Here is a 10,712-nt window from a genome sequence, read left to right on the forward strand (position 1 = left end):
TTGGGGCAATGTGATGGGGCAATGTTCTGCTGGAAACCTTGTGTCCTGGCATCAAGTGCATGTGGCAGGTACCACCTACCCAACATTGTAAAGGCAAAGTCCCCCCACCATGGTAGAGGAATTCACTACTGGCAGTGGCCTTCCAAAGCAACATAATAGTTGGAGGAACATGAGAAAAAAATATTGTTTCTGAATTCTCCAGATCTCAATTCAATCAATCATCTGTGAGATGTGTTGGAGAAGCAAATCAGATCACTGAAGGCTGTGCTTCAAGTGACAAAAAAAAAAATTATGTCTTTCATGGGGGTTTTGGACATTTTTCCCCATTTCCCCTCTAAAAATTATATAGAAGACATTTTCTGTCCTATGATGATTGATAATGTGATGAACAGAGACAGCATCCAGCCCCCGTGTGACCTCGTGGCGCAATGGTAGCGCGTCTGACTCCAGATCAGAAGGTTGCATGTTCAAATCACGTCGGGGTCATTTGTTTTTCTTGTGCCTGATATTTGCCAAAGTCAAAATACTGAACAAATACTGGAGGATGGGTGGATGGTCTGAGATATTGGCACTCTGGGTAGATAATTATAAGACATGTTTTATCTGTTATTGTAGCCCCATTTATTCCATGGTGTCTTATATGTGAGGAGGGGTATACATAAAAACAAGTACAGTAATCTATTATATATCTATCTATCTGTTATCTATCATCTATGTATTTATCTGTTATCTATCATCTTTATAGTTATCTATCTATTTATCTAACTATCTTTCTATAATCTATTATCTACTGTATCTATCGTCTATCTATCTATTATCTAGCTATATATATATATATATATATAGCTGATAGATAATAGATAGATAATAGCAAGAGAGATAGAAAAAATCAAAGAAGCAGCACACCATCAGTTTAGTGCAAAAAAAAAAGCTATTTTAATAGCCCATTTGTGCGCAACATTTCGCCTCTGTGTGAGAGCCTTTTTCAGGCTTGAGAAAGGCTCACACATAGCGGAAACATCACGCACAAATTGGCTATTAAAATAGCTTTTTTTTTTTTTTTCTAATATAAGGAGTGGTATTTACCTGTGCAGGCCTGGACCCAACTACTGCTATTGTTCAGGTGCTGCTCTCTGCTCAATATTTTTCTACATAGATACGTAGACAGATAGATAATAGGATAATAGATAGATGATAGATAATAGATAGAGAGATAATAGATAGATAATCAATAGATAGATCTATAAATAGATGATAGATTGATAGAGATAGATAGATAGATAGATAGATAGATAGATAATAGATTTATAAATAGATGATAGATAGATCAGTAATAGATTGATATATAGATAGATAGATAATAGATGATAGATGATAGGTAGATAGGTAGATAATATATAATAGATGGATAGATATATAGATCAGTAATGGATAGGTAGGTAGATAATAGATAGACAGATTATTTTTGGATCCGGAAATAATAGGATTTAGCTGCTAGTAAAATGTTTGCATTTGGACGGAGGGGCAGAAGCGAAAGGTCGGACACTTGTAAAATTCATTGTTCTTCTCTTTGACCCATCGATGGGGGAATTAAACTCAGCTTATCCTCTTAATCCATTTTATCTGTGGGGTCCTTTGTGATTCTCTCATTTTTGGCTTTAAAGACTTTTAAATCCTATCTCTTTCTTCACCCTGGCAGCTGCTTAGATATTCACGCTGCTTTAATTCCTCATCAAGCTTCTTCAAACTCATCTCATAGGCCTGGTAAAGTCCATCAAATTGGTTTAGGCTTCCATAGAAACAGCCGATTACAGCGAAAAATCCCCCTAAAGAGGAAATACCTTCATCATGAGTAGATAGGGAGCAATTCTAAGAAGACACAAAGAACAACATGGATCAAACCAGAGGTCCACACACTATGGCTGAGGGTCACGTAATCACACATCTTACTAGAAGACTACATTGTAAGCCGGATAGATGAATAAAGGGGCACCAGCCCCGATCCAACCATAAACCACCTCCATCCTTCCAGACGACCAGTATGTTCAGGGGACTGTAGGAATCTCTGTACATTCTTTAGAACTTTACTTGGATAATTATTAACATTTTCTAATCAGTCAGTGGTCAATGATTTCAAAGTTCTCCAGTGATAAGAATATATATATATATATATATACAGTATATATATATATATATATATATATATATATATATAGTAGGCGGCTGACAGGGAGGATACTGGATGGAGTGTATATCTCTCCCAGAAAATTAAGCTGGGCAAGATATTAAAAGCCGGAAAGCAATGGTTGGTGCAGCAGCTTAGATGCTGAGCCGTTTTATTTTTGTTTGGTAGTTCCAGACCGATTTTTATTGGAGTGATGAGGAGGAGTTAGTGGTGGGACTCGTCACTCCCACTCCCGCTTCAGTACAGGTAGTCATGGAGGCTTAGCCAGCTCAGCCGAGATAGGTCGCCTCAGTACAGGCACAGAAAAGGCAGAAGAAAAAGCTTCCGAGTGTCACAGCCTCAGGACTGATATGGCGTAATCCTGAAAAGGAAATGCACAGAGGTTAAATGTGCTAAACACTGAGTTGCTGAAGAACCAAGCTCGCCTGCATCCCTTGTAGGGTAGGTCAGAGGTATGAGGTGTTAGCACCTAGCTGGGCAAACCTTTGTTCTTCTTGGCTTCTGTACTGTTTGCAACATTTCGGCTGAAAATAAAGCCCCACGTTTCCATTACATGAACTGTGTCTGGCTATGTCACTGTTATATTATGGTGGAGAATGCGGGCAGCGCAGGTTGCTAAGGGCAACAGAGTGACCAATAAAGGCTTCACTGGACTGTGAGGGTTATAGTCTGCTGTTTCTTTGAATCAGTGGTACAAAAAGTCTCCTGGAAGCGGGAGAAGCATTTGTGGGGAGTCAGCGGGCTCGCGAAGGTTTGTGGTCTACAATGCTGGTTCGGGGAGTGCCGGTTGATGTCCTTCTCTGGTTGCCGCAGGAAGTGACATAGTGGATTTCGTAAAGATCTATGGGACTTAGTTGATTTGGCCTTAAATCTTTGTTAAAAGCTTGGAGCGAATCCAGCAAAATTGTGCCTTTGTAGAGGGCCAGGAAAGAAGTGAGAAAAAAAATACGTAATACTCACCCCCCCAGCACATCGTTCCCCATCCGGCCTTGCGTGTAGCTGCTGGTGGCCTCTTGTATCATTCAGCACCATGTGCGGGAGGCTTCCAGCACCAATGAGCCTCTGAATACTCCCAGAGTGTGGAGGGGACAAAGATGATGAATTAAAGAGGTCTCTGGGCATAAAATGGTGATAACCTAATTCTTAGGATTTCATCATCATCAATATCAGATCAGTGGAGGTCTGACAAACGGCCTGTCCACGATCACAGCAGAAATAAAAAATGACCCCGACGTGATTTTAACACGCAACCTTCTGATCTGGAGTCAGACGCGCTACTGTTGCGCCACAAGGTCTGATGTTAAATGTTTGCTATTTAAGTACAAAATGGTTGTACTAATCAGAGTAACGTAAAGTCACAGACAAGAGCAGCTGGCAGCAAAACCACCGGTCATTGGGAGTTGGGGTGATCTATTATCTAGCTTTATAAGGTCATTTTATTGGGTGAAGGGATCATTTTAAAGTACTTGTGCTTTGCAACAATTTTTTAACTATTACTCTATATTTTATGACACCACCCCACCTCACCCCCCCACCCGCCTACTGGAACAATTTTGCAACCTTTTTTTGCAATACAAACTATTTTCAGAAAACATCTGTGAAAGTAAAATGTGCCTAGTTTTAAAAAACGAAATAAAAATCTGTCAACAGGAGAAAAAACTGTTGAAATGTATCACAAGTGTTTAATAAAATTGGGGAATATCATAAAAACAAAAAAGTCACATGTCACTAAATACTAGATAAACAATGATAGAGAAATAATATAGATAGATAGATAAATAATCCTTGCACGTAGCTGCTGGCGGCCTCTTGTATCATTCAGCACCATGTGAGGGAGGCTTCCGGCACCGATGAGCCTCTGAGTACTCCCTGAGTGTGGAGGGGACATAGATGATGAATTAAAGAGGTCTCTGGGCATAAAATGGTGATAACCTAATTCTTAGGATTTCGTCATCAATATCAGATCAGTGGAGGTCTGACAACGGGCCTGTCTGCGATCACAGCAGTGGCAGGACATTACAAAAATAAGTTGACCTCGATGTGACTTGAACATGCAACCTTCTGATTTGGAGTCAGACGCACTACCGTTGCACTCTAAGGTGTGATGTTGAAGGTCTGATATGTAAGTATAAAATGGTTGTACTAAACAGGGTACAGTAAAGTCACAGACAAGACCAGCTGGCAGCAAAGCCACCGGTCAATGAGAGTTGAGGTGATCTATTATCTAGAGCTTTATAAGGTCATTTTATTGGGCAAAGGGATCATTTTAAAGTACTGGCAGGCACAGCACAGGTTTTGCAAGATATATAAGACCAGACCTCAGGGGCGTATCTAGAACTGATTGGGCCCCATAGCAAACTTTTAAACGGGGCTCCCTGAAAGACACACCCCCTCAAAGACACACACCCTTCAAAACACCCCCCCTTCAAGACGCATCTTACTAGAAGACTACATTGTAAGCCGGACAGATGAATAAAGGGGCACCAGCCCCGATCCAACGATAAACCACCCCCATCCTTCCAGATGACCAGTATGTTCAGGGGACTGTAGGAATCTCTGTGCATTCTTTAGAAGTTTACTTGGATAATTATTAACATTTTCTAATCAGTCAGTGGTCAATGATTTCAAAGTTCTCCAATGATAAGAATATATATATATATATATAGTAGGCGGCTGACAGGGAGGATACTGGATGGAGTGTATATCTCTCTCAGAAAATTAAGCTGGGCAAGATATTAAAAGCCAGAAAGCAATGGTTGGTGCAGCAGCTTAGGTGCTGAGCCGTTTTATTTTTGGCAGTTCCAGACCAATTTTTATTGGAGTGATGAGGAGGAGTTAGTGGTGGGACTCGTCACTCCCACTCCCGCATCAGTACAGGTAGTCGTGGAGGCTTAGCCAGCTCAGCCGAGATAGGTCGCCTCAGTACAGGCACAGAAAAGGCTGAAGAAAAAGCTTCCGAGTGTCACAGCCTCAGGACTGATATGGCGTAATTCTGAGAAGGAAATGCGCAGAGGTTAAATGTGCTAAACACTGAGTTGCTGAAGAACCAAGCTCGCCCGCATCCCTTGTAGCGTAGGTCAGAGGTATGCGGTGTTAGCACCTAGCTGGGCAAACCTTTTTTCTTCTTGGCTTCTGTACTGTTTGCTACATTTCGGCTGAAAATAAAGCCCCACATTTCCTTTACATGAACTGTGTCTGGCTATGTCACTGTTATAATATGGTGGAGAATGCGGGCAGCGCAGGTTGCTAAGGGCAACAGAGTGACCAATAAAGGCTTCACCGGACCGTGAGGGTTATAGTCTGCTGTTTCTTTGAATCAGTGGTACAAGAAGTCTCCTGGAAGCGGGAGAAGCATTTGTGGGGAGTCAGCGGGCTCGCGAAGGTTTGTGGTCTACAATGCGGGTTCGGGGAGTGCTGGTTGATGTCCTTCTCCGGTTGCCGCAGGAAGTGACATAGTGGATTTCGTAAAGATCTATGGGACTTAGTTGATTTGGCGTTAAATCTTTGTTAAAAGCTTGGTGCGAATCCAGCAAAATTGTGCCTTTGTAGATGGCCGGGACAGAAGTGAGAAAAAAATACGTAATTCTCACCCCCCAGCACATCGTTCCCCATCAGGCCTTACGTATAGCTGCTGGCGGCCTCTTGTATCATTCAGCACCATGTGCGGGAGGCTTCCAGCACCAATTAGCCTCTGAATACTCCCAGAGAGTGGAGGGGACATAGATGATGAACTAAAGAGGTCTCTGGGCATAAAATGGTGATTTCTTCACCAATATCAGATGAGTGGAGGTCTGACAACTGGCCTGTCCACGATAACAGCAGTAATAACAAATGACCCCGACGTGATTTGAACACACAACCTTCTAATCTGGAGTCAGACGTGCTACCGTTGTGCCACAAGGTCTGACATTGATGGTCCAATATGTATAAAATGGTTGTACTAAACAGGGTACAGTAAAGTCACAGACAAGAGCAGCTGGCAGCAAAGCCACCAGTCAATGAGAGTTGGGGTCATCTATTTTCTAGGGCTTTATAAGGTCATTTTATTGGGCAAAGGGATCATTTTAAAGTACTGGCAGGCACGGCACAGGTTTTGCAAGATATATAAGACCAGACATCAGGGGCGTAACTAGAACTGATTGGGCCCCATAGCAAACTTTTAAACTGGGCCCCCTCAAAGACACACCCCCTCAAAGACACACACCCTTCAAGACACCCCCCCTTCAAGACGCATCTTACTAGAAGCCTACATTGTAAGCCGGATAGATGAATAAAGGGGCATCAGCCCCAATCCAACAATAAACCACCTCCATCCTTCCAGATGACCAGTATGTTCAGGGGACCGTAGGAATCTCTGTGCATTCTTTAGAAGTTTACTTGGATAATTATTAACATTTTCTAATCAGTCAGTGGTCAATGATTTCAAAGTTCTCCAGTGATAAGAAAATATATATATATATATATATATATATATATGGTAGGCGGCTGACAGGGAGGATACTGGATGGAGTGTATATCTCTCCCAGAAAATTAAGCTGGGCAAGATTTTAAAAGCCGGAAAGCAATGGTTGGTGCAGCAGCTTAGGTGCTGAGCCGTTTTATTTTTGGTAGTTCCAGACCGATTTTTATTGGAGTGATGAGGAGGAGTTAGTGGTGGGACTCGTCACTCCCACTCCTGCTTCAGTACAGGTAGTCGTGGAGGCTTAGCCAGCTTAGCCGAGATAGGTCGCCTCAGTACAGGCACAGAAAAGGCTGAAGAAAAAGCTTCCGAGTGTCACAGCCTCAGGATTGATATGGCGTAATCCTGAGAAGGAAATGCGCAGAGGTTAAATGTGCTAAACACTGAGTTGCTGAACAACCAACCTCGCCTGCATCCCTTGTAGGGTAGGTCAGAGGTATGAGGTGTTAGCGCCTAGCTGGGCAAATCTTTGTTCTTTTTGGCTTCTGTACTGTTTGCTACATTTCGGCTGAAAATAAAGCCCAACATTTCCTTTACATGAACTGTGTCTGGCTATGTCACTGTTGTATTATGGTGGAGAATGCGGGCAGCGCAGGTTGCTAAGGGCAACAGAGTGACCAATAAAGGCTTCACTGGACCGTGAGGGTTATAGTCTGCTGTTTCTTTGAATCAGTGGTACAAAAAGTCTCCTGGAAGCGGGAGAAGCATTTGTGGGAGGTCAGCGGGCTCGCGAAGGTTTGTGGTCTACAATGCTGGTTCGGGAGTGCCGGTTGATGTCCTTCTCTGGTTGCCGCAGGAAGTGACATAGTGGATTTCGTAAAGATCTATGGGACTTAGTTGATTTGGCCTTAAATCTTTGTTAAAAGCTTGGAGCGAATCCAGCAAAATTGTGCCTTTGTAGAGGGCCAGGAAAGAAGTGAGAAAAAACGTAATACTCACCCCCCCAGCACATCGTTCCCCATCCGGCCTTGCGTGTAGCTGCTGGTGGCCTCTTGTATCATTCAGCACCATGTGCGGGAGGCTTCCAGCACCAATTAGCCTCTAAATACTCCCAGAGAGTGGACATAGATGTTGAATTAAAGAGGTCTCTGGGCGTAAAATGGTGATAACCTAAATCTAAGGATTTCTTCATCAATATGAGATCAGTCTGACAACCGGCCTGTCCACAATCACAGCAGAAATAACAAATGACCCTGACATGATTTGAATGCGCAACCCCCTGATCTGGAGTCAGACGCGCTACTGTTGGGCCACGAGTTCTGATATTGAAGGCATGATATGTATAAAATGGTTGTACTAAACAGGGTACAGTAAAGTCACAGACAAGAGCAGCTGGCAGCAAAGCCACCGGTCAATGAGAGTTGGGGTCATCTATTTTCTAGGGCTTTATAAGGTCATTTTATTGGGCAAAGGGATCATTTTAAAGTACTGGCAGGCACGGCACAGGTTTTGCAAGATATATAAGACCAGACGTCAGGGGCGTAACTAGAACTGATTGGGCCCCATAGCAAACTTTTAAACTGGGCCCCCTCAAAGACACACCCCCTCGAAGACACACCCCCTTCAAGAAACACCCCCTTCAAGACGCATCTTACTAGAAGACTACATTGTAAGCCGGATAGATGAATAAAGGGGCACCAGCCCCGATCCAACCATAAACCACCTCCATCCTTCCAGATGACCAGTATGTTCAGGGGACTGTAGGAATCTCTGTGCATTCTTTAGAAGTTTACTTGGATAATTATTAACATTTTCTAATCAGTCAGTGGTCAATGATTTCAAAGTTCTCCAGTGATAAGAATATATATATATATATATATACATATATATATATATATATATTGTAGGCGGCTGACAGGGAGGATACTGGATGGAGTGTATATCTCTCCCAGAAAATTAAGCTGGGCAAGATATTAAAAGCCGGAAAGCAATGGTTGGTGCAGCAGCTTAGGTGCTGAGCCGTTTTATTTTTGTTTGGTAGTTCCAGACCGATTTTTATTGGAGTGATGAGGAGGAATTAGTGGTGGGACTCGTCACTCCCACTCCCGCTTCAGTACAGGTAGTCATGGAGGCTTAGCCAGCTCAGCCGAGATAGGTCGCCTCAGTACAGGCACAGAAAAGGCTGAAGAAAAAGCTTCCGAGTGTTACAGCCTCAGGACTGATATGGCGTAATCCTGAGAAGGAAATGCACAGAGGTTAAATGTGCTAAACACTGAGTTGCTGAAGAACCAAGCTCGCCCGCATCCCTTGTAGGGTAGGTCAGACGTATGAGGTGTTAGCGCCTAGCTGGGCAAATCTTTGTTCTTCTTGGCTTCTGTACTGTTTGCTACATTTCGGCTGAAAATAAAGCCCCACGTTTCCATTACATGAACTGTGTCTGTCTATGTCACTGTTATATTATGGTGGAGAATGCGGGCAGCGCAGGTTGCTAAGGGCAACAGAGTGACCAATAAAGGCTTCACCGGACCGTGAGGGTTATAGTCTACTGTTTCTTTGAATCAGTGGTACATGAAGGCTCCTGGAAGTGGGAGAAGCATTTGTGGGGAGTCAGCGGGCTCGCGAAGGTTTGTGGTCTACAATGCGGGTTCGGGGAGTGTCGGTTGATGTCCTTGTCTGGTTGCCGCAGGAAGTGACAAAGAAGTGGATTTCGCAAAGATCTACGGGACTTAGTTGATTTGGCCTTAAATCTTTGTTAAAAGCTTGGTGCGAATCCAGCAAAATTGTGCCTTTGTAGAGGGCCGGGAAAGAAGTGAGAAAAAACTACGTAATACTCACCCCCAGCACATCGTTCCCCATCCGGCCTTGCGTGTAACTGCTGGTGGCCTCTTGTATCATTCAGCACCATGTGCGGGAGGCTTCCAGCACCAATGAGCCTCTGAATACTCCCAAAGTGTGGAGGGGACATAGATGATGAATTAAAGAAGTCTCTGGGCATAAAATGGTGATAACCTAATTCTTAGGATTTCATCATCAATATCAGATCAGTGGAGGTCTGACAAACGGCCTGTCCACGATCACAGCAGAAATAAAAAATGACCCCGACGTGATTTGAACACGCAACCTTCTGATCTGGAGTCAGACGCGCTACCGTTGCGCCACAAGGTCTGATGTTCAATGTTTGCTATTTAAGTACAAAATGGTTGTACTAATCAGAGCAACGTAAAGTCACAGACAAGAGTAGCTGGCAGCAAAACAACCGGTCATTGGGAGTTGGGGTGATCTATTATCTAGCTTTATAAGGTCATTTTATTGGGTGAAGGGATCATTTTAAAGTACTTGTGCTTTGCAACAATTTTTTAACTATTACTCTATATTTTATGACACCACCCCACCTCACCCGCCTACTGGAACAATTTTGCAACCTTTTTTTGCAATACAAACTATTTTCAGAAAACATCTGTGAAAGTAAAATGTGCCTAGTTTTAAAAAATGAAATAAAAATCTGTCAACAGGAGAAAAAACTGTTGAAATGTATCACAAGTGTTTAATAAAATTGGGGAATATCATAAAAACAAAAAAGTCACATGTCACTAAATACTAGATAAACAATGATAGAGAAATAATATAGATAGATAGATAAATAATCCTTGCACGTAGCTGCTGGCGGCCTCTTGTATCATTCAGCACCATGTGCAGGAGGCTTCCGGCACCGATGAGCCTCTGAGTACTCCCTGAGTGTAGAGGGGACATAGATGATGAATTAAAGAGGTCTCTGGGCATAAAATGGTGATAACCTAATTCTTAGGATTTTGTCATCAATATCAGATCAGTGGAGGTCTGACAACCGGCCTGTCCATGATCACAGCACGTTACAGAAATAAAAGTTGACCTCGACGTGATTTGAACACGCAACCTTCTGATATGGAGTCAGACGCGCTACCATTGCTCCACAAGGTCTGATGTTGAATGTACGGCACAGGCTTTGCAAGATATATAAGACCAGACCTCAGGGGTGTAACTAGAACTGATTGGGCCCCATAGCAAACTTTTAAACGGGGCCTCCTCAAAGACACACCCCCTCAAAGACACACCCCCTTCAAGACACACACACCCCTTCAAGACGCACCC

At 43.1% G+C, this 10,712-nt stretch overlaps 4 non-coding genes across 4 annotated transcripts; 1 reads left to right on the top strand and 3 right to left on the bottom strand.

Moving 5' to 3' along the window:
- The first annotated feature begins 414 nt into the window (after positions 1-414).
- Positions 415-486, top strand: TRNAW-CCA (transfer RNA tryptophan (anticodon CCA)). The gene has a single exon. It is a non-coding gene; the product is annotated as a tRNA-Trp (tRNA).
- Positions 487-3,408: 2,922 nt separating this feature from the next.
- TRNAW-CCA (transfer RNA tryptophan (anticodon CCA)) lies at positions 3,409-3,480 on the bottom strand. The gene has a single exon. It is a non-coding gene; the product is annotated as a tRNA-Trp (tRNA).
- Positions 3,481-9,677: 6,197 nt separating this feature from the next.
- Positions 9,678-9,749, bottom strand: TRNAW-CCA (transfer RNA tryptophan (anticodon CCA)). Its single transcript has one exon. It is a non-coding gene; the product is annotated as a tRNA-Trp (tRNA).
- Positions 9,750-10,469: 720 nt separating this feature from the next.
- On the bottom strand, positions 10,470-10,541 carry TRNAW-CCA (transfer RNA tryptophan (anticodon CCA)). The gene has a single exon. It is a non-coding gene; the product is annotated as a tRNA-Trp (tRNA).
- Between the last annotated feature and the right edge of the window lie 171 nt (positions 10,542-10,712).

Source organism: Dendrobates tinctorius, unplaced genomic scaffold (genome assembly GCF_039654945.1).
Source record: "Dendrobates tinctorius isolate UK_male_01 unplaced genomic scaffold, ASM3965494v1 ptg000151l, whole genome shotgun sequence".
Lineage (NCBI taxonomy): Eukaryota > Metazoa > Chordata > Amphibia > Anura > Dendrobatidae > Dendrobates > Dendrobates tinctorius.